The sequence below is a fragment of the Cinclus cinclus genome, chromosome 1 (assembly GCF_963662255.1).
Source record: "Cinclus cinclus chromosome 1, bCinCin1.1, whole genome shotgun sequence".
Taxonomy (NCBI): Eukaryota; Metazoa; Chordata; class Aves; order Passeriformes; family Cinclidae; genus Cinclus; species Cinclus cinclus.
In genome coordinates, this window is record NC_085046.1 from 47,340,484 (window position 1) to 47,361,455 (window position 20,972).

A 20,972-nucleotide genomic window follows, 5' to 3' on the forward strand; every position below is an offset into this window, starting at 1 on the left:
AGGCAAAGATAGGGGGATAGGAATAACAGTTCTTTACTAGTATATCTAACAAGACAAACAAGAACAAAAAAAACTATGAAATTACCCACAAACAGAACAGTAGCTCAGTCCCAGTCCTTTCTGGCTGCAGGCACCTTTTCCCTGAGCTGCAGTTCCTGGTGCTGGGGGCAGGCAGGTCCTGCAGAGCTGCAGGAGGGCTGGGGGTGATGGCAGCGCTGTCGCATGTGGGAGAGAGAGATGGAGAGACCCCTGCACTCACGGTGTTGGTTACAGTGTTTAGCAGAGTTGATGGCAGGTTAAAGCGAGAAGGCAGTAGTGCAGGGTCCAACAGCAGTGAGGATAGCTCCCGGTACTGGATGGCAGAGATGGGTCCCGAGGCAGCGATTGTTCTTTTCGTCCGAATACTGTGGGTGAAATGGGCCTAGCCAGAGCCTTCCATTTGCTCTTTTGGCTGTTTGAATCTCGTGGTGTTTACCTCTTCCCTCCCCTCCCCCTTGCCACCAGGGCATAGTTAACAGGTATCTTAGCACGACAGTGGGGAAAATTCCACAGAGGGAAAAAGGAAAGAAGCAACCCTCAACATACAGGAAAGTCAAGTTAAAGTTCAGAAAATGCTTGCTATTTAACTGTAAGGTATATATTACTTCCTCAAGAGATTTTGTGCACTGTTTTTTCCTGAAGTATTGTCAAGGAGAGTACAATTCTCCATGAGAACTTATCCTCTAGGGTGGAATTTCCTGTTGTAAGTAGAAAGACAGGCCTGGCCCTTTCTCAGGAATGGTGCTATAAAGAGCAGTCACCTGAGCCATGACATTCTGCATGACTAACTCCCTATCTAGAATTAGACGAAGCAAAGATTTTGTCTGCTTGTGGAAAACAACATTTTATTGTTGGATTCAATGGCCTTTTCTAACTTTAAATGTTTCTGTATGATGCTAAGACTTGATGAGGGCTTAGCTGCCAGTGGCTCAATATGTATTTATGAGTACGTACATTTGTTTTCCAATTTCTCTTGGGGGGTTTTCTAAATTTTGTTTCTTTACCAATCTTTGAGAAGTCTTGGATTCATTTGGATGCAAAATAAGATTATGAAAAGGCTTGGAATTTTTTAAATATAGATCCAGTCAAGAACCGAATAGAGATTAAAATTGTTCAGTTCTCTGGATTTAAAATAGTGTAGTACAAACAAGAGTGAACAGATAGTGATGTTGGGGGTTGATTTTTCCTTTTCTCTCTGTGGCATTTTTCCCATTGTCATGCCAAGATATACTTGTTGACTAGGCCCTAGTAGCAGGGGGAAGGGGGAAACCGCATGATATCCAAGAAGCCAGAAGAGGAGATGGAAGGCACTGGCTCACCCTGTTTTGCCTGCGGAGTCAGAGGATGACTGCCACCACTGCCCCCCACCCTACCATCCCAGCACAGGGAGCCACCCTTGTTGCTGTCAGACCCCATGCTGCTGCCTTCCTACTTACAGCCTGCCGGCCTCCAGGCACCCTGCTGAGCACTGCTACCAACAGGGTGAGCAGAGGGGCCTGGGCCTCTCCTCCATCACTCTACCATGTGGGACTCCACCATCCCCCCCAGCCCTCCTGCAGCTGTGTGGAACCTGCCCCCACCACCATAACTGCAGCACAGGGAGAGGGTGCATGTGGCCAAAAAAGGACTGGGACTGAGTTACTGCTCTGTTTGTTGTTAATGTCATAGCTGTTGTTGGTTTTTTTGTTTGTCTTGTTAGATATATTAGTAAAGAACTGTTATTCCTATCCCAATATCTTTGCCTGAGATCTCCCTTAATTCCAAAATTATAATAATTTGGAGAGAGGGGGGATTACACTGTTCATTTCAAAGAGAGGCTTCTGCCTTTCTTAGCAAATACCTGCTTTTAAACTAGGACAGATTTTGGCATCCAGCACGTGGGGCCTGAGGGCATTGAGAGGAAAGGGTGAAAAAGGAATAACAGTTCTTGAGTTACCTCAGTTTTGTGTTAGGTGGCATCATGTTGTCCGGCTTACCCTGGTTTGGGCTCCATATGGTCACAGCTATATCTCTCCCATTTGCAAGCCCTTATTTGAACATGGGTCCTACAAACAAGGCTACTGTAGCTTCCGCCAAAACATTCTTGGGACATGCATTCTTCTTCTAAACCCTCTATAACATACCATTCTGCCTTTCTTGTTGTCTGTATTGAAAAGGAAATCTTCTTGGCTACATCTCACATAAAAGAAGTGTGACTAGACATCAAGCTTTCCCAGAGCTTCCCTCTGAAACTTGTGTTTGCACTGCATTCAAGGGTAGCAGTACTCTTTCTTTTGACACCTACAAAGCACCACCAAATCGCTGTGCTCTTTGCATGCTTCTTTCCTGCTTGAAGTACCACGGGGTAAATTGCAGCCTCAAAAGGACTAGAGCCCTGGAGCGATGTCTCACATGGGAACATGTTCCAGGATAAAAACCTGTCCCTCATTTTCCCTTCTCCTTTCCCACATTTTGGTGTTGTGTTGAAAGTCTTGAGCATAGAACAATTAATCCACCAAGTACTTCTCTCCTGACACATTTCGCTGAGCAAGAGCTACACAGACCCTTTGGACTCTGCCAAGCTAAAAGCACATAATGTACCTCAAGGTGAGGAGAAAACGTGCACAACACACAGTAGTTCTGTATGATATACTCTCTGAAATGTGACAAAGCTGAATGCTGTGGCAGGGAATTAGATCTTGCTGGCTCACATAAAGCCAAGAATGAAGAAGCAGAGCAGAGGGCTTGTTTGAGCAGTGTTGCAAATAGCAAAAGTGCAGCAATAGCTCCTTCACAATCAGAGTAGTCAGCTGAGAATGCCCTTGCTGCTTGGAAAAATAGAGCGCAGCTGTCAAACATCTTAGAATGTGGCAAAAAGCTTCATCTTGCACCTTCACTGTTGTAAAGTTTGGCGAAACAGAGAAAGCATTCTTAAAGAATGTCGTCTCAAAACATCTCTGAAACTGCACCTATCACACTGCCTCTCTGTACTGTCCTTCTCACAGAGGTGTGCCATCTACATTTTGCACTCTCGCAGATCAGTTGCCAACTTTCAGCAGTGGCTGTCCTGGAAAAAATCTCTGGAAGTAAAAGCCAGTGCAGGGCAGCACTTTCTGCTTTCCCTGCATAAGTCACATCAAACTCACCGCATTACTGTGTCCTTTCTCTCTCCACTGCACCTATATGCATGTTCGCTGCATCTCAAAGCCTAATGGCAAGTGCAATGTTTTCCACAGAAAGCTGGAAGAGGAATAGGTAGCAGCAAAGTTAGCTCTTGTTGAACTGCCCTTCTACCACTTGCCAATTATAAGTACACTGTGCATACGTCTGTTGCACTGCAAATGGAAAACTTCTCAGTTGCGCCTCCTATGTGGCAGTGAACTGTGCGAGGACAACAAGATTGCCTGGAGCTTGGCCCTAAAACTTGTGGAAACTCATATTTGAATCACAGTCAAGGGCCAGTCTGCTTTCTTTTGCAATCTGCAAAGCTCTGCCTCTCTCTGCACAGTGCTTCTCAGCTCAAAGTACCACATTACAGCTTTGAAAGGACTGACGATCCAAAGAAACAGGAAACTTCTTCGCACAGGAAAAAGTGCCACAACAAAAACACCTTCCTCATGTCCCCTTCCCATGGCCCAGATTGTGGTGCTCTGTTGGATGCCTTGGACACAAAACAACTAATCCAGAGAATGCTTCTCTCCAGCCACATTTCACTGAGCTAGAGCTGCATGAACTGCATGGTTGTGCTATGCGAAACAGCAAAGATAGAAGCATACCTAAAGCTGAGGAAAAGCCGTGCACAATGCAGGTCTGTATAGTATGCACGCTGAAAAGCAGCAAAGGTTTGAACAGCATTGCAGTGCTTCCATGTCTGTCCAAATCACAAAAGGGAAAGGATGAAGCCGTAGAGAACTGGGGTTGTGTGTGAAGCTGTCTTGACACAGTTCTCTGTGCGAGATCTTGTTGAGAAGCTTTCAGTTTAGATTTAGATGACATGAAAGGCAGAATACGGGGCTATGTATCTCTTAGCAATAAAATGCATGACCCCGAGGTGTTTCAGCAGAAGCAAAACCTAGGAGTGCTTCATTGCTGGAAGAGTGCTTGCTGTGTGAAAAGTAGAAGACTATTAACCTCTGGGAAAATGACAGTGTACCAGGATCCAAATGGTGAAGAACTAAGCCGCAGACCACCAGGCTGGTGTGCGCAGCGTACTGGCAATAAGGAAAGTGTGGCTGCCACTGCTCTTTGAGCTAACTGGACAGTAGCAAGTCATAAGGAAGCAGTTCAATATGAGCTACTTCTGCCTGCTGCATTTTCTCCTTCCAGCCCTCTGTGGGAAAAAATTGCACTTGCCGTTAGGCTCAGAGATGTGGAGAACATATTTGCAGATGCAGTTACAAAGGGAAGGACACAGTAAGGCCATGAATTTGGTGTGACTTACACAGGCAAAGCAGAAGGTGCTGCCCAGCACTGGCTTTTACCTCTATGGCCTCTTGCTAGGAATACAGCTGCTGAAAATTGGCAACTGATCTGCGACTGTGCAAAACATAGACAGCACACCTCATTCTGAGAAAGAAGGTACAGAGAGGCAGAGTGTTACATGCTGTTTCAGAGCTGTTTGGAGAAGACATATTTTAAGAACGCCTTTTGTTCCACCAAACTCTGCAACTGTGAAGGTGCAAGATGAAGCTGTTCACCATGTTCTAAAATGTTCAACAACTGCGCACTATTTTTCCAAGCAGCAAGAGCATTTTCAGCTGACTACTCTGATTGTGAACGAGCTATTGCTGCACTTTTGCTATTTGCGACACTGCTCAAACAAGCCCTGCTACTTCATTCTTATGCCATCGGCATGGACATGGAAGCCCAGCCACGGCATTCAGCTTGGCTGCTTTTCAGCAGGTATACTGTACAGAACAACTGTGTGTCATGCACGCTTCTTCTTCAGCTTTAGATAAAATCACATCCTCTTTGCTTTGCAGAGAAAAATGTTCCAGGGTAAAGACACGTCCTTCGTATTCCCTTCTCTGCAGCGCAGAGCCTAACAGCAAGCACATTTTCCCACAGAGGGCTGGAAGGCAAAATACAGCAGCACAAGTAGCTCATGTTGAACTGCTTCCTTATGACTTGCTACTGTCCAATCAGCTGGAAGGGCAGTGGCAGCCACACTTTCCTTATAGCCAGTATGCAGCGCATACTGGCCCGCTGCTCTGCAGCTTTGTCCTGGGCTTTTTGTGTCGCCAGCAGTGAAGCATGGCTAAAGCATTGCTTCTGCCAAAACATGCCCAGGATGTGAACTTTCCATCTAAACACTGCATACCCTATCATTCTACCTTTTCTTCTTGTCTGAATATAAATGGAAAGCTTCTCAGCTCCATCTCATGTAACAGAACTGTGCCTAGACATCAAGCTTGCCCAGAGCTTCCCTCTGAAACTTGTATTTGCACCACTTCAAGGGATAGTCCTCTCTCTTCTATGAGTGGCAAAGTATCACCAAATTGCTCTCTGAATGGTTCCATTCTGCTCGAATATCCACTGAGCAAATTACAGCCTCGCAAAAACAAAAGTCCCAGAGGGAGATCTAGCATAGCAAAATATTCCAGGATAAAAACACGTGCCTCATATTCCCTTCAATTTTCCCATAATCTGATGTTGTATTGAATATTTTAGGTATAAAACGACTAATCCATTACGTACTTCTCTCATGCCGCATTTTGCTGAGTGAGAGCTACATGGACAGTCTGGATTCTGCAAAGGAAAGAGTATGTGGTTTTACCTAAAGCTGAGGAAGAACTATGCACGACACACAGTAGTTCTGTACAGTACAAGCGCTGACAAGTGGCCAAGCTGAATGCTGTGGCTGAGCCTCCATGTCTGTGCGGATCACATAAGGCCAAGAATGAAGTGGCAGAGCAGAGGGCTTGTTTGAGACCATTCTTTCCACTGGTGTCTGTGTTCTTTAAATTGCCCTTCTCAATTGGCAGAACACTTTCTAATAGTCCAGTTGTGCCAGAATGTTTCTATCCGGCTGTTTTCAGTCTCAGTTTCTTCAGGCCCTGTGGTTTCACACCAGCTCCTTGGTTTGGAAGTGTCAAAGGTCCTTATGCCTAGGTCCTACCAGCCCCATGGTTCAGAAATTTCACAATGGCCTCTTGATTACATGAGTTTCTGCAGTGTCACAATGGTCCCTTGGTCACACCAGGCCCCACAGTCTCACCCTGAGGCAGGAGGGCAAGAGGCATTTTTTTTCCCCACATGCTGCAGCTCACTGGGCCAGGTGGCACCAACACCTTCTCCCAGCCCAGCGCTGCCAGGCACAGCCAGGGCTGTGCCACACTGCAGCTCCCTGCAAACCATGGCAGTGGCTGCAAGGCCAAAACCTGAGTTCCAGACAGTTTGCCACTCTTTCTGTCTGTATTTGACCAAGAAATGTCCCACTGTGGGGTCTCCTTTCCTGCAGTCACTGCAATATTGGGACCACACCTGGAGCTCTGAGGAGAGCACCTCTGCCCTGACTCGAGGATGGTGGCAAATACCCTGTGGGATGTTTGGAAGGATGGAGAAAGGACAACTGACAGTGCAGAGGGAAACTCATCTGGGCTGCTGGACTGGGACAAGACATAACTGCCCATGGGAGAAGTTTGCTGTGAAAGCCCTTCCTGTTGATGCCCACATACCCAAGAGCTGGGCACTGAAAATCAGCCCAGCCACAGACAGGAGGCTGCCAGGATTAAAGTGTCTCAGGTGTGTCTGGACTGGCCACACAAGGGTGAGTTATTTCTGAACACCACAGGTCACCAGGACAGAAATGCAAACTGCAGATGGGCTTATGACCAAGGGGTGAATTTAACCATGGCCACCATCTCCAGGTTATCCCTGAATGTGGAATGTGTGCTGAGATCAAGCAGGGCCAGGCAGGGGTAAAGCCCCTGTGGTGTGGGGGATGATGGTGGAAATATAAGTCTGGGGAGACACGTGGTATTTTTAGTGGGAGTACTAAATTGGAGAGCACCATTCCTAAACCACAACAGCCATGTCAGAGCCAGCCCCATCCCTGTGCTGCCCCAGCTCTGCTGCCCCACACCTGCTGGATCAAGAAGGGCAGAGCCATGGGGGAAGGAGATGCACAGGGACTCTTCCTAGGAGGGACCTCAGGAGGTTTCCAGGCCAGGCCAAAGCACAGTCAGTGGGGAAGGGACATGGGGAGGGGCTGTTTATGTACTCTGCCATGGCAGGATGAGAGGCAGAGCTGCAGAGACACCCAGACCATGTGGATCCCTGTAGGAGCTGATCTCAGACAGAGGCTCCCAGGCCTCTGCTCCTCACTGGTTGCTCCGTTTGATGTTCCCTGGTGGTTACATCCAGCCCCACACAAACCAGCGCTGTGTGCACACATACAGTCTCACCAGTGCCTTGGTCCCCAGAGGACACAGGGCCTGATGATTTGTGGTTTCCACTCCAGTATCTGTCATTTGGACCTTCCAGAGCAGAGAGAGCTTTCTTGTCCTAGACAGTTCTTGGAAATGTTTGGTTTAGGAAAATGCCACAGGCTGTGGAGATCAGCTGTAGGGCATTGCCAGGGATGGGCACTGGCCATCACCTCTCAGCAAACCACCTTGATCCTCCATCCTTTCTCTTCATGGGGTCTCTTCTTAGACGGCCCATGGGAAATCTTGCACATTCCCCAAATGCCCTTTGTGGATTTCCATCATGAATCTCAGACCCCGAGGCAGAACCCGCGTGCTCAGCTGGCAAGGTTGTGCTGGAAAACTCTGCCATTGACCACCTTGGTGAGCCTTTGATGAGGAGGTGGCAGACATTTCCTTTAATTAATTTTTTATCTTTTGTTCTTTAAATTGGAATGTCCCAAAAATATCTACTGCACACCCCCATCCCCCACCCCCATCCCCCCCCCTCCCCCGCCCCCCGCTGCTGTGGGAAGGCACAACTACCCCTAGAACAGATGGTCAAAGCTCCTGACCGTGAACACTTGTTGGGATGGGGCATTCAATTCTATGGATGAGCTCTTTCCATCTTCTTAATCTCATCATAAAATATTTATTTCTTATTTCAAATCTGAATTTATCCTTGACTACTGTAAAGGCTATGTCCCATACTCTGACACTACAGGCCTGTAAAAATATTGCAATTTTTCTTGGACTATGGCCACGATGTTTTAATCTGAAAAGACCCTCAAAGGACACAAAAATCTCCCAAGATGAACTTCGAAAGCCTCAAGAACATAACCAATAGAGACTGGGGGCCCTGGGCTCAGTGGTGTGACGACTGAGGACAGAACAGGAGTAGCCTTAGAGGGCTTCAGAGGGTGGTTTCAGAGATGGTGGAGCTCTTCTTCATTGTATGAAATGAGCCTGAGAAAGACATACTGCCACAAAGATCACCTGGGGAGGTCCTGACTGGACACAAAGAGAAATTAATTTTTCCCCCAGTGCAGGACTGTGGTGCAACACATCTCCCAGAAGGAGTCTGGAGCAGCCCAAGGCTTTGCTTGCCCAGGCAGAGGCAGGCAGGATGCAGAGCTCTCAGTAAAGGAAGGGGCCAGTAAGGTGGGGCAGCCGGGGGATGACAACAGCCTGCAGGGACAGAAGTGCAGGGCATGAACACCATAGGACAGCCTGGGCTGGGAGAGGCCACAGGGATGGGCAGCAGCTGAAAGGCCCAGACAGAGCCAACTCATGCAGCACTTCAGCCATGGCTGCTGGCCCTGGGCCTGAGGCCAGCAGGGGAGTAGTGACCCTTGCTGTGCTGGGGCCTCATGCCTCCTTGTCCCTGATCAACAGCCTGGCAGGGGCCACCCCATGGTCCTGCCCTTGGCATTGCACATTCCCACAGCCCAGTGCCCTGGGAAGAGCTCTGAGCAATGAGGGAGGGACAGGACCTGCCTTGCCAGGGGCTAGGGATCAGGCCTTGGCCATTTGCATTCCTGAAACACATCCAGGTTTGCTCAGCACCAGAGACACCTTTCTCTTGTTGGTCCCCACCTGTCATCACTGTCTCCAGTATTCTGCTCCAACTGGAAGCTGGGGAGGTACACTTTCTCAGATGTATTCCTCAGTGGGACCCATTAAAACTGCAAGAAAGTTTTAAGTTTCAATCTGACTTTGAGTTCTTGAGAAGTTTTTTGAACACTCTCTCAGGGACCGAGTCAGATGCAAACCACACCAAAGTCCCGAGAGGGTCATTAAAGTTCTTGTGCTGTGTCTGTGCTGCTGAGCTAGGCTGGGCTTCTGGCATAGAGGCAGTTCCTATCAACCAAGAAGAGCTTCTGCTCAACCAAAAAGACACTTTTGCTGATGAGCAGCTCTCTCCCAACCCAGCAGAGCTGGGGCACTGGCACAGGGCAGCCACCCTGAGCACAGCACAGAGGCACATAGAGCTTCAATAAGTGAGGGCTGGGAACGTTTCCAGAAGTCACTGGGGCAGAATCACTCCCAGCCATTGACACAGGAAGCCTCTGACTGCAGGACAATGCAGCTGCAGCTCCTGGAGCAATGTCCGAAAGCTGGAACATCCCAATGCCGACAGACTCTGTGAGAACATTCTCTGATTATCTCTTGTGTAGAGCAGCTGTGGTGCCCAGGGCTGTCCTGCAAAGCAGGGTCCTGTAGCCCACGGTACTGTGTTGGGGCAGGGACTCTGCTGCCTATCAGGGACAGCTCTCAGCCAGCCTGGGGAGCTGCTCACAGCACTGGGGGACAAGGTCTGGGTGGAAGGGGACAGCTCGTAAGACTTGGAAGTGTTCTCCTTGTGTGGTAAGGATGCTGCCTTGATCAGGATGGCTCCCAGCACAACATTGTACTCCAGATTCTAAGCAGATTATACACAGAGCACGGTGAGGCAGAGGCTGCATAAAAGGGAAATCCTGCTTTTTAAATCTACTTCTCTCAGTTGCCTGGATACAAAATTACACATATCTCAGTTCAGGCTGAGAAAAATAAAAAGGGTTTTTTTTCAGATCCTAATGAACCAGGCACAGGACCCCTTACAGGCAGCATCAGTGTTGCTTTTCCAGCCTCCTCAGCGTTGCTGTGACATTGCCAACAGAGCCTACAGAGGAGCTGGCCCTAGGCAGTGCCCTGTGCTGGGAGAGGTCTGCAAGGCAGAGCTGAGCCCCCAAGGCTAGGCTGGGCTGGGCTCTGGCAGCACTGACAGGGCCCAGCCCTGGGCACTGGGAAGCAGCTGCTGGCAGGGACAGCTCTAGGCAGCAGAGCCCTGGGCAGGTGGTGGGAGGAAAGTGCCACCAAGCTGTGCTGGTATATACAAAGCCCTCTCCAAACCAAACTATTCTAGGATCACTTTTTTATAGATCCACATGCCAAGAGGCAGCAAATGTCCAACAGCAGCTCCATCAGCCACTTCCTGCTGCTGGCATCTTTGGCAGACAGGCAGCAACTGCAGCTCCTGCACTTCTGCCTCTTCCTGGGCATCTCCCTGGCTGTCCTCCTTGGCAACAGCCTCATCATCAGTGCCGTAGCCTGCGGCCACCACCTGCACGCCCCCATGTCCTTCTTCCTGCTCAACCTGGCCCTCACCAACCTGGGCTCCATCTGCACAGTTGCCCACAAAGCCATGCACAATTTCCTCTGGGACACCAGGACGATCTCCTACTCAGCATGTGCCGCACAGGTCTTTTTCTTTGCCTTTTTCACTGCAGCAGAATTTGCCTTTCTCACCATCATGTGCTACTACCACTATGTCATGCAGTCCATCTGTAACCTCCTACACTCCAGGACCCTCCTGGGCAGCAGGGCTTGTGCCCACATGGCAGCAGCTGCCTAGGCCAGTGGATTTCTCAATGCTCTGCTGCACACAGCCAATACATTTCCCACAACCCCAGGGCAATGCCTTAGGCAAGTTCTTCTGTGAAATCCCCCAGATCCTCAAACTCTCCTGCTCACATTCCAACATCAGTGAATTTGGGCTGCTTGCTGTTAGTGGCTCTTGAACTTCTAGATTTTTTTGTGTTCATAGTTTTCTCCAATGTGCAGATCTTCAGGGCTGTGCTGAACATCCCCTCTGAGCAGGGACAGCACAAAGCCTTTTCCACCTGCCTCCCTCACCTGGCTGTGGTCTCCCTGTTTCTCAGCACTGACACATTTACCTATATGAAACCCCCATCAATTTCCTCCCCATCCCTGGATCTGGCACTGTCAGTTCTGTACTCAGTGCTGTCTCCAGCCCTGAACCCCCTCATCTACAGCTTGAGGAACCAGGAGCTCAAGATTGCAGTGTGGAGACTGATGACTGAATGATTTAAGAAACAGTAAGCTTTGCCACTGCCAGTTGCCAATTTCTGCAAGTCACTTGTAATATGAGTCATCTCTGATAGTCTTAATTTTTTGGTTGTGGGGAGTTTTAACCTTTGTTTTAGTCTAATAATCTTGTCCACAAAATAAGGTCATTACTTTACTTGTGACATTTTTTTGTCTATCTACCATTCCTGTGGCCCCAGACTCTGTCAATGAGGGGCTGAGTTCGCTGTGGGTTTAAATGATCCAGCCTGTCCAGGTCCCTGTGCAGAGCCCTCCTACCCTCACACCCAGCTTGGTGTGATCTGCAAATTTGTTGATGGTGCACTCAGTTCCCTTCTTCAGATCACCAGTAAAGATATTAGGCAGGACTGGGCCCACACTGATCCCTGTGGGACACCACTGCACGCATGCTGGATGTTGTACCATTCACCACCACTCTCTGGGCCCAAATGTCCAGCCAGTTCTTAGCCCAGGGAAGGGTAAACTGCTCTAGGCCACAGGCTTCAGCTTTTCCAGGGAATGGTGGGACATAGTGTCAAAGGCAAAATTTCTGGCAGACAACATCCACAGCCCTCCGTGAATCCACAAGGCTCTGGCAGAAAAACCTTGGTAGGCAGGAACTGGGCAGGAGGCAGCCGTATACCCTGACAACCCTTAATTTTTTTTAAAAAAAGCATATTCTCTTTGAATACACTTCTGAAATCTGTATCATTAACCACAGAAGAATTAAAGACTTAAAAGGAAATTATTGCCAGGGGCTTGTCTTGTTAGGGTCTTTTGAAATATTAATGAACCATGGTCACTGAATTTCTGAACTGAAGAGCTTGTAGACCGAACAAGTCTCTGGAGAACTAAAAGTCATCAGGGAATCTCCAAGATGCTGAGGATCCATCCCCAACAGAGCAAGAAGGAATAGTTTCCAGGGGTTTCCAGGCTGCTAAAGAGCTGTGAGCTCACCTTCAGGCACAGGGGCTTCATGGGGACATCTGAAGGATCTTTGGACACCTAAAGATCTGTTTGGCAGCACTCAAGCCTCAGGGGCTCCATGGTTACATCCCAGGGGTCCTTAATCTTCCTAAGGGTCATGAGGCAAAAGTCCCTGGGCTCCACAGTAACAACAGAGGTGTCTCTACAGTACCAAGAAGCTAATTTGTCACAGCCGGTGGCAGAAGCCCAGTGGGAACATCCCTGTTCTCCTAAAGAACAGTGAGGTCACAGACACACACAGGGGCTCCAGGGTGACATCCCTGCAGTCTGCAGGCTTCCAAAGAGTCTGGATGTCAAAGACACTCACAGGGGTTCCTGTCATGGGCAGAGTGGCAGCTTCAGGCAAAGTTTATTGGAGAAGCTCCTGTAGGGTCACAAGGTGCAGAAAGGTCCCCCAACACTCCATTTACTCCCCCAAGCTCCCCCAAACCAGGACCCCCAAGCTTTCTAAACTCCTTCTGTGAAAGGAGCATGGGAGTGCCCAGATTCAATCCCAGCCCCAAACTTCGTCAAGGATTTGGGTGGAAAGGATTTTACTGGTAGAATTGAATCTTGTACAACTTTGTCGCTCAACATTAAGGATGTTTAAACAGAAGTATTTATATACATAGAAATATGAGTGATTATGATCATGATTAGACCAAAAAAGTCTTAATCAGAATTATTTACTCCGCAGTATACGAGCTGTAATATCTTATTTAATACAATGTTCTAGGAAGCAATTTGGAAGTAATTTTATCAAAGCAGAATTAAGTAGAGATGGGTGTCCTCCCCCAGACCAACGACTCTGGGCAAATCTCGTTTGGTCAGCTTCAAGCAGTGACCCCTGAGGGTCTCCACTCCACGGAGGACTCTCTACACCCCCCAAGAAGGGAGATGGATATGCTACCACTAAAATTTCGGATAGGGCTTTTCTAGTCTGAAGTGCTACCCTGTCAGTCAGATGTGCCCAGGCTGTGCCAGCTCAGCAGCTCTGCAGAAATTCTCAGTAGTGTCACTTGGTTGTTCCTTTCTCTGGGGATTTTACCAGCTCTGCCACAGCTTCAGCTCCCTCCCATGATGTTGAACTTTGGAATGCAGGAGTCAGGTTGGTTCCAGTGTTATTCAGCCCAAAAAGAATGTGACACCTCCCGCCCCCCACCTTCATTTCCTGTGGAGGAGTTTTGGCCCAGTGAGGCCACGGAGAGCTTGCTTTGCAGTGTTTGGATAAATTGGGCTATTTTAGCACTAGCAAAGGCATACTGACCTTGGACTGAGAATAAGAGATAAACGGGTGGCAAGAGTGAGAAAGCAAGCCAGGATGTGCTAATTGCAAGAGCAAGAAAGTAGAACATAAACATAAAATGCTGTAACCAATTAGTAGGGTAGCCACGGTGCATGAACAGTTATTTGTAGCCAATAAAATATTAGTATTAGGCACATGAGCGCATGCACATATGTCAGAACTTTATAAAAGACAACAGCTTTTATAATAAAGTTGAGCATTCACCATAATTCTATGAGTGTTACATGTCTGACTCCTGTCGCTCCTCGCAACAATTTCCCATTGCGGTTTTGCAAATAGAGCCTTGCAGGAATTCTTCGAACCCATTCCAGGCAAAGCCTCCTGCTGCACCAGGAATTGCCTTTCCTAGCTATGGCCAGGCCAGGTTCCACTGCAAGAAAAACCCCAGGCCAGCCCCAACACAGGGAAGGCCTTGGGTACAAGAGCAGAGTACCATGGTGGGACCTGTGAGAGGGAGAGCCTGAGGCACCAAAGGCACATTTGCAGCAGCAGCTCCCTGAAGGGCATAGCCAGAAGCCTCCCTTAACATGCTGGCCTGCTAGCCACCACTGCAGAGTTTCTGGGTCACAGAGTGACTTCTGGCAGGGCTCTGCCCCAGCCCACGGAGTGTAACCTCAGCCCTGACTCTGGAAGAGACCTAATGCCTGGTCTCTGCAAAACCTAAAGGTCCCCTGTGCAATTCTGATGCCCATCCCTGGGACTGACAGAGCCAGTTCTGTACTTGGTACCTCAAACACAGCACCCCTCATCTACAGCCTGAGGAAATAGGAGCTGGAGGACACCCAGAGGAATATGACCACTCCGTGCTTTTCAGAAAAAAATAAAGTGACTGTTTGATTCTGCATAACATTAAGAATGGAAATCATAACACACTGCCCAGACTGCTTTGTATCATGTGTCTTTTTTGTTATTCTATTCAGTGTATTCTACTTTGCCTTTTTTTTATTATCTTTTGATAATATTTTCCATAAAGGGATGCCCTTAGAAACAGTATTGATACATCAGTATCTACTGCACTTGTATTCAGCAGTAACAGGAAGTAGCCGGGTTCACTGTGCATTGAGGTAAAATAAAGGGTCCTGCTGTGCCCTGTGTGACCAGGTTGTTTCCTCAGCCCTTCCCCATCTCTGCAGGGACATTGCCTGTGAGCAGAGGTGGAGGGAAGAGACTCCCAGCACAGCAGCAGACATGCAGATGGTTGTCAACTCCACTTCCTCCCTAGAAATCCTGAAACTGTTTCTAAATGCTGCTCCCATCAGCTCTTGGACACCCACTCACACAGAGCTGGGAAAAAAATCCCCTGGCCGCTGGCTTACAAGGTGATGTACGCCAAAGTCTGAGGTCTCTCTTGTGGCAAATCTCTATCCATCCCTATCCTTTTAATAGGTCCATACGTGGGGCTGTGTGCGGATGCATCTTGTATAGAAAGGAAGGAGTGTGCAAGCATCATGACTGACACTTTCACTTCTCCGTGTTTGTTCCATACCCAGGGGTACAAAGACATTATGGAAACCCTGGCACATACAGACCCTTGTGTCCATGGGTAAGGGAGTGAGTCTCCTGGACAGGAGCCAGACCCAGCTCCAGCCCTGCTAGGCCCTGCCAAGGCTCTGTGCAGCCTCCTTGTGAATGGGAAAGCCCTTCAGCCTTGTCCCTGCCCAGAGGGGTAGTGCTAGCCTGGCAGCACAAATGGTTTTTCCCACAGGCTGCAGGAGGTGAGAACACAACACTTGTGAACACTGACTGGAAGCCAGTGTTCTTGGAGCTCTGGGTACTCCCCATGAACCTCTGCCCTGGGCCCACTGTCTGCCCCAAGCTTCAGGGGATGCACTGGGAGCCCAGCTGGGCCCTGCCCTGGGGCCATCCTGCAATGACAGCTGCAAACAGGGAGCATTCAGTTGCCACAAACAGCCAAGCCAGGCATGGAGAGGAGCTGAACCAGCCTGGACTACATTGTTGTGTGCTGTGCTCTGGGGCTCCTTGCAGAAAAAAAAAAAACAAAAAACCCAAAATAAAAAGACAAAAACAAAAGCAAGGAAAGAAAAAAATACAAACCCACACCAAACCGCCGCCCCCCCCCCCCCCCCCCCCAACCAGCTACTAGGGGCTAGAATGAAGTCCACCAGTCCAATAACTTAGACCCCAACCCCATCCCCAGCTCCACCCTTAACCCTAGGCACAACCCTGGACTCTTCCAAAAACCACTGCCCAAGACCCCACTCTTAACCCCATCCCCAACAACAGGCCCAAGCCTACACCTTAAAAAAAATAACCCAAAAAAACTGAAAATGAAAACACCCCAAGACCCAAAAATACCCAAACAAAGAACAAACAAATAATCAGGGTAAGGATTTTAGTGACTTAAAAGTGAAAAAAAAAAAACAAACAACATTTCTAAAGGTGCTGACTCAGCCTCTTCTCTCTGTTGGGAGGACATTCTGAATTGGAGCAAGCTGGAAGGATGTTGGACGAGGCAGCACCTGCTCCATTCTCACACACCGTGCCTGTGGCTTCCCCATCGCGAAAACCTGGACACGTCAGTCAAAAACACATATACACATGTGCTTAGCCATAACAAGAATGTATTTGTCTGAAAATAATGTTGGTCTTGGCCATGCATTTCTACCACTGGAAAGAGCATAATGGCTTTGATAATTGGTAAAAGATTCGTGTTATTCATAAAAGCATTGGGGTTTGTATCAATCAGCATACTTAAGTCTGAAATGAGGCACGGACATTACATCAAGAAAAGATATGATTAAATCATTGTGTTTAAATCCCCCTGTTACGAATATTGAGGTTTTTAGTAAATTGTATTCAATACCAGTTTGAAAAACGAAGATTTCCCACAGCCTGAAAGATTTTGTAAAATCAGTTTTCCTGCCTTTGTGTAATCAATTGCAACCTATCTGCTAAGACCAGAATTCCCTCTTCTGCTGTTCTTTATCTACCAAAACCAGATGGTTACTTGACAAATTGTCCAGAGATTTCACAAGCGGTCCCACGGATGTTTCTTTGACCACCATCACTTACCTGGCAGAATTATGACAACAAAAAAAAATAACATTTACTGATTACTACAAGGAAAACCATACTATAAAAAGGAGCTGCAAACCAAGGTTCGATGGGGCGTGGAGTGGGCGGTGACCCCTCACGTTCCCCAGCGCTGCTTGCTCTGTCTCTATCAAATAAAGCAACTTAAACTTTGCTAAACATCGAGACTTGATTTCTCATTTATAACACGTGGCGCCCTTTGTACGGCCATCTGTAAGCCAAGGGCAGGCGCGGGCTGAGCTCGCCGCCCGCCCTCCCGAGTCTCGCCCTCCTCCGCCCTCCTCCTTCTCCTCCTTCCTCCTCCTTCCTCCTCGCTCCTCCTGCGCGCCCTGCGCCTGCCGCCGGCCCCGCCGCTCACCTGGTGCCGTCCGAGAGCCGTGTCGCCGCTGGGACGTTGCCGAAGCCGCCGCGCCCGAGCAGCGAACCCAGGCGGTACCGCTCCTTCAGGCCCTGATGTGCACCTTCCCTGCCGGCGGTATGCGGCTGTCGGCGCTCGGCCCGGGGCCGGGAACGGCCCGCGAGCGCCCCTCACCTGCCCCGCGCCGCACAGCCCCAGGCGTTCGCTCTTTGGAACCCGACAGCCGGCGGCTCGGGGCCGGCGGCCGCGCTGCCGAGCGGCGGAGCTCGGGTCGGGGAAGCCGCAGCGGAGGCGACGAGAGCAACCACGGCACGTGTGCACTCCGAGGGACCTGGGAGGAGTCGGGGCTTGGCCCGGCTCGGCACAGGCGGAGCCAATGGGAGGCGGTGCCGCCCCAGCCCCAGAGACCGATGCCCGCCTAGCAGCGGAACCGCCAGTGCCGCCCGTTGCTGGGCGGAGGCGACACCGCTGCGGGACGGCCGGAGTCAGGGAGGGGGCAGGGAGGGGGCAGGGAGGGGGCAGGGAGGGGGCAGGGAGGGGCCAGCCCCGCCCGGGGCCGGGACCGGCTTGGATGGGGGAGAGGGTGACTGGGCCAGGGAGATCCAGAGAACGTGCGGGACTGGGGGAGAGGGAGAAGAAACAATAGAGTTGATGAAGTTGCTCCTTTCGGGGCGGCCGCCGCTGCTGCTGCTGCTGCTGCTGAAACGGAAACTCTGAGTAAATTTCTGCACAGGATGTCGAGTGTTGTTTCAAAGGGAAAACTTTGTTATTGCTTTTCATATTGATCTTGGATATTTCCATTTTCTGCGCTTTTTTCCCATTTTCTGCACTGTTATTTTCTTAACATTTCGAATGACTAAAAGAAAACTGAAATGAGCCGTGTTATAAAAGAAAAACCAAGTCTCGGTGTTTAGCAAAGTATGGATAATTTTATTCGATACAGACGGAGCAAGCAGCACTGGGAAACCTGAGGGGTGACCGCCCACTCCACACTCCGTCAAACCTTGGTTTGCAGCTCCTCTTTATAGTAGGGTTTTCCTGGTAATCTCCGGACAGTTTGTCAAGTAGCCACATGGTCTTGGTAGATAAGGAACAGTTGATGTGGGGGGTCTGGTTTTAACAGATAGGTTGTGAATAATTGCACTAAGGCAGGAAATCTGGTATTGCAAAATATTTCAGGTTGCAATTGATTACACAAAGGCAGGAAAACTGATTTTGCAATATCTTTCAGGCCGTGGGAACCCCTGATTTCCAAACTGGTATCAAATAAAATTTCCTAAAAACCTCAATATTCATAACAGGGGGATTTAAACACAATGATTTAGTCATATCTATTTCTTCTTTATCTAATGCCCATGCTTCATTTCAGACCTAAGTATTCTGATTGATACAAACCCCAATGCTTTTATGATTAACACGAATCTTTTATCAATTATCAAAGCCATTATGCTCATTACAGTCGTAGAAACGCATGACCAAGACCAACATTATTTTCAGACAAATATATTTTTGTTATATCTAAGCAGCTGTGCGTACTTGTGTTTGATTTATGTGTCCAGGTTTTCGCAATGGGGAAGCCACAGGGATGGCGTGTGAGAATGGAGCAGGTACTGCACTGTCCAACATCCTTCCAGCTTGCTCCACTTCGGGATGTCCTCCCAGCAGAGAGAAGAGGCTGGGCTCAGCTCCTCCAGAAATGATTGTCGGGTTTTTTTTTTTTCATTTTTAAGTCACTAAAACCCTCACCCTGATATTTTGGTTGTTGTTTGAAGGGGAATTTTTGGGTCTTGGGATGTTTCTGGTTTTTGGATTATTTTCTATTCTATTTTATTAGGTATTTTTTTTTGTTTTGTTTTGTTTTCTGGTGGGGGGTTTGTTTTGTTTTGTTTGTTTTCTCTTTCCTTGGTTTTGTTTTTCCGTTTTGCGTCTGGGTTTTTGTATTTTTTTCTTTATTTTTTTTTTTTCTGCAAGGAGCACCAGAGCACAGCACACAACAATGTAGTCCAGGATGGATCAGGTCCCCTCCATGACTGGCTTGGCTGTTTTTGGCAACTGAATGCTCCCTGTTTGCAGCTGTCATTGCAGGATGGCCCCAGGGCAGGGCCCAGCTGGGCTCCCAGTGCATCCCCTGAAGCTTGGGGCAGACAGTGGGCCCAGGGCAGAGGTTCATGGGGAGTACCCAGAGCTCCAAGAACACTGGCTTCCAGTCAGTGTTCACAAGTGTTGTGTTCTCACCTCCTGCAGCCTGTGGGAAAAACCATTTGTGCTGCCAGGCTAGCACTACCCCTCTGGGCAGGGACAAGGCTGAAGGGCTTTCCCATTCACAAGGAGGCTGCACAGAGCCTTGGCAGGGCCTAGCAGGGCTGGAGCTGGGTCTGGCTCCTGTCCAGGAGACTCACTCCCTTACCCATGGACACAAGGGTCTGTATGTGCCAGGGTTTCCATAATGTCTTTGTACCCCTGGGTATGGAACAAACACGGAGAAGTGAAAGTGTCAGTCATGATGCTTGCACACTCCTTCCTTTCTATACAAGATGCATCCGCACACAGCCCCACGTATGGACCTATTAAAAGGATAGGGATGGATAGAGATTTGCCACAAGAGAGACCTCAGACTTTGGCGTACATCACCTTGTAAGCCAGCGGCCAGGGGATTTTTTTCCCAGCTCTGTGTGAGTAGGTGTCCAAGAGCTGATGGGAGCAGCATTTAGAAACAGTTTCAGGATTTCTAGGGAGGAAGTGGAGTTGACAACCATCTGCATGTCTGCTGCTGTGCTGGGAGTCTCTTCCCTCCACCTCTGCTCACAGGCAATGTCCCTGCAGAGATGGGGAAGGGCTGAGGAAACAACCTGGTCACACAGGGCACAGCAGGACCCTTTATTTTACCTCAATGCACAGTGAACCCGGCTACTTCCTGTTACTGCTGAATACAAGTACTGTAGATGCTGATGACTAAGAGCATCCTTTTATGGAAAATATTATCAAAAGTTAAAAAAAAAGGCAAAGTAGAATACACTAAATAGAATAACAAATAAAGACACATGGTACAAAGCAGTCTGGGCAGTGTGTAATGGAGGTAGGGTTAGGGGTGGGGTCTAGGGCTCGGGTTTTAGCTAGGAGTAGGATGGTGGGTTGGGGGTGGGTTTAGGGGTGGGGTGTAATGCTGGGGGTTCTTTTTGGGTTGGGGTGAAGATCTGGGGGCGGGGTCTAGGGTTGGGACTAGGAGTAGGGATGTGGGTGGTGTGAGGGGTGGGGTCTAGGGTTAGGGGTGGGGTCTAGGGCTCGGGGTGGGGTTCTGGGTTGCCTTTAGGGTTGTGGCTAGCATTAGGGGTGGAGCTAGGGTTGGGGTCTGTGGCTGGAGATGGGTGTAGGGGTGGGGTGTAGGTCTGGGTCTAGGGTTGGACTTAGAATTAGGGGTAGGGTTGGAGTTCTGAGGGGTGATTAAGGTTAGGGCTAGAGCTAGGGGTGAGGTGTAGGTTTTGGGGTGGGTTGTAAGCCTGGGAGTGGGGTTAGGGGTGGGGTACAGGGCTGTGAGTGGGCTTTTCATCTGGGTCTCGGTAGGTCCTGGCGTTTGTGGAGGAAGTAGGGGTGGAGTCAAGGGTTGCAGGTGGGTTTAGGGGTGAAGTCTAGGGCTGGAGTTGGAGTCTAAGGTTGGCCCCAGGGTAAGGGCTAGGGGTGGGGTTAGGGGTGGGTTGTAGGGTTGGGCATAGAGTTAGGAGTGTATGTGGAGATAGGGGTGGAGTCTAGTGTTGGGGGTGGGTTTAGGGCTGGCGTCTAGGGCTGGGGTGTGCAGTTGGGCCTATGGTTAGGGGTGGGGGTGAAGCTAGGGCTGCAGTCTAGATTTGGGGGTGAGTCTAGCGGTTTGGATCTAGGGCTGAGGATGGCGTTAGGGTCTAGGCTTGGGCCTGATGTTGGGGGTGGGGGTACAGGTACAGGTGGTGTCTGGTGTTGGAGATGGGGTTAGGGGTGTGGTCTAGGGCTAGGGGTAGGGTGTGGG

At 49.3% G+C, this 20,972-nt stretch overlaps 1 pseudogene; it reads left to right on the forward strand.

Annotated features, from left to right (window-relative positions):
• The first annotated feature begins 10,368 nt into the window (after positions 1 to 10,368).
• LOC134046650 (olfactory receptor 14C36-like) lies at positions 10,369 to 11,291 on the forward strand (annotated as a pseudogene).
• Positions 11,292 to 20,972: the final 9,681 nt, after the last annotated feature.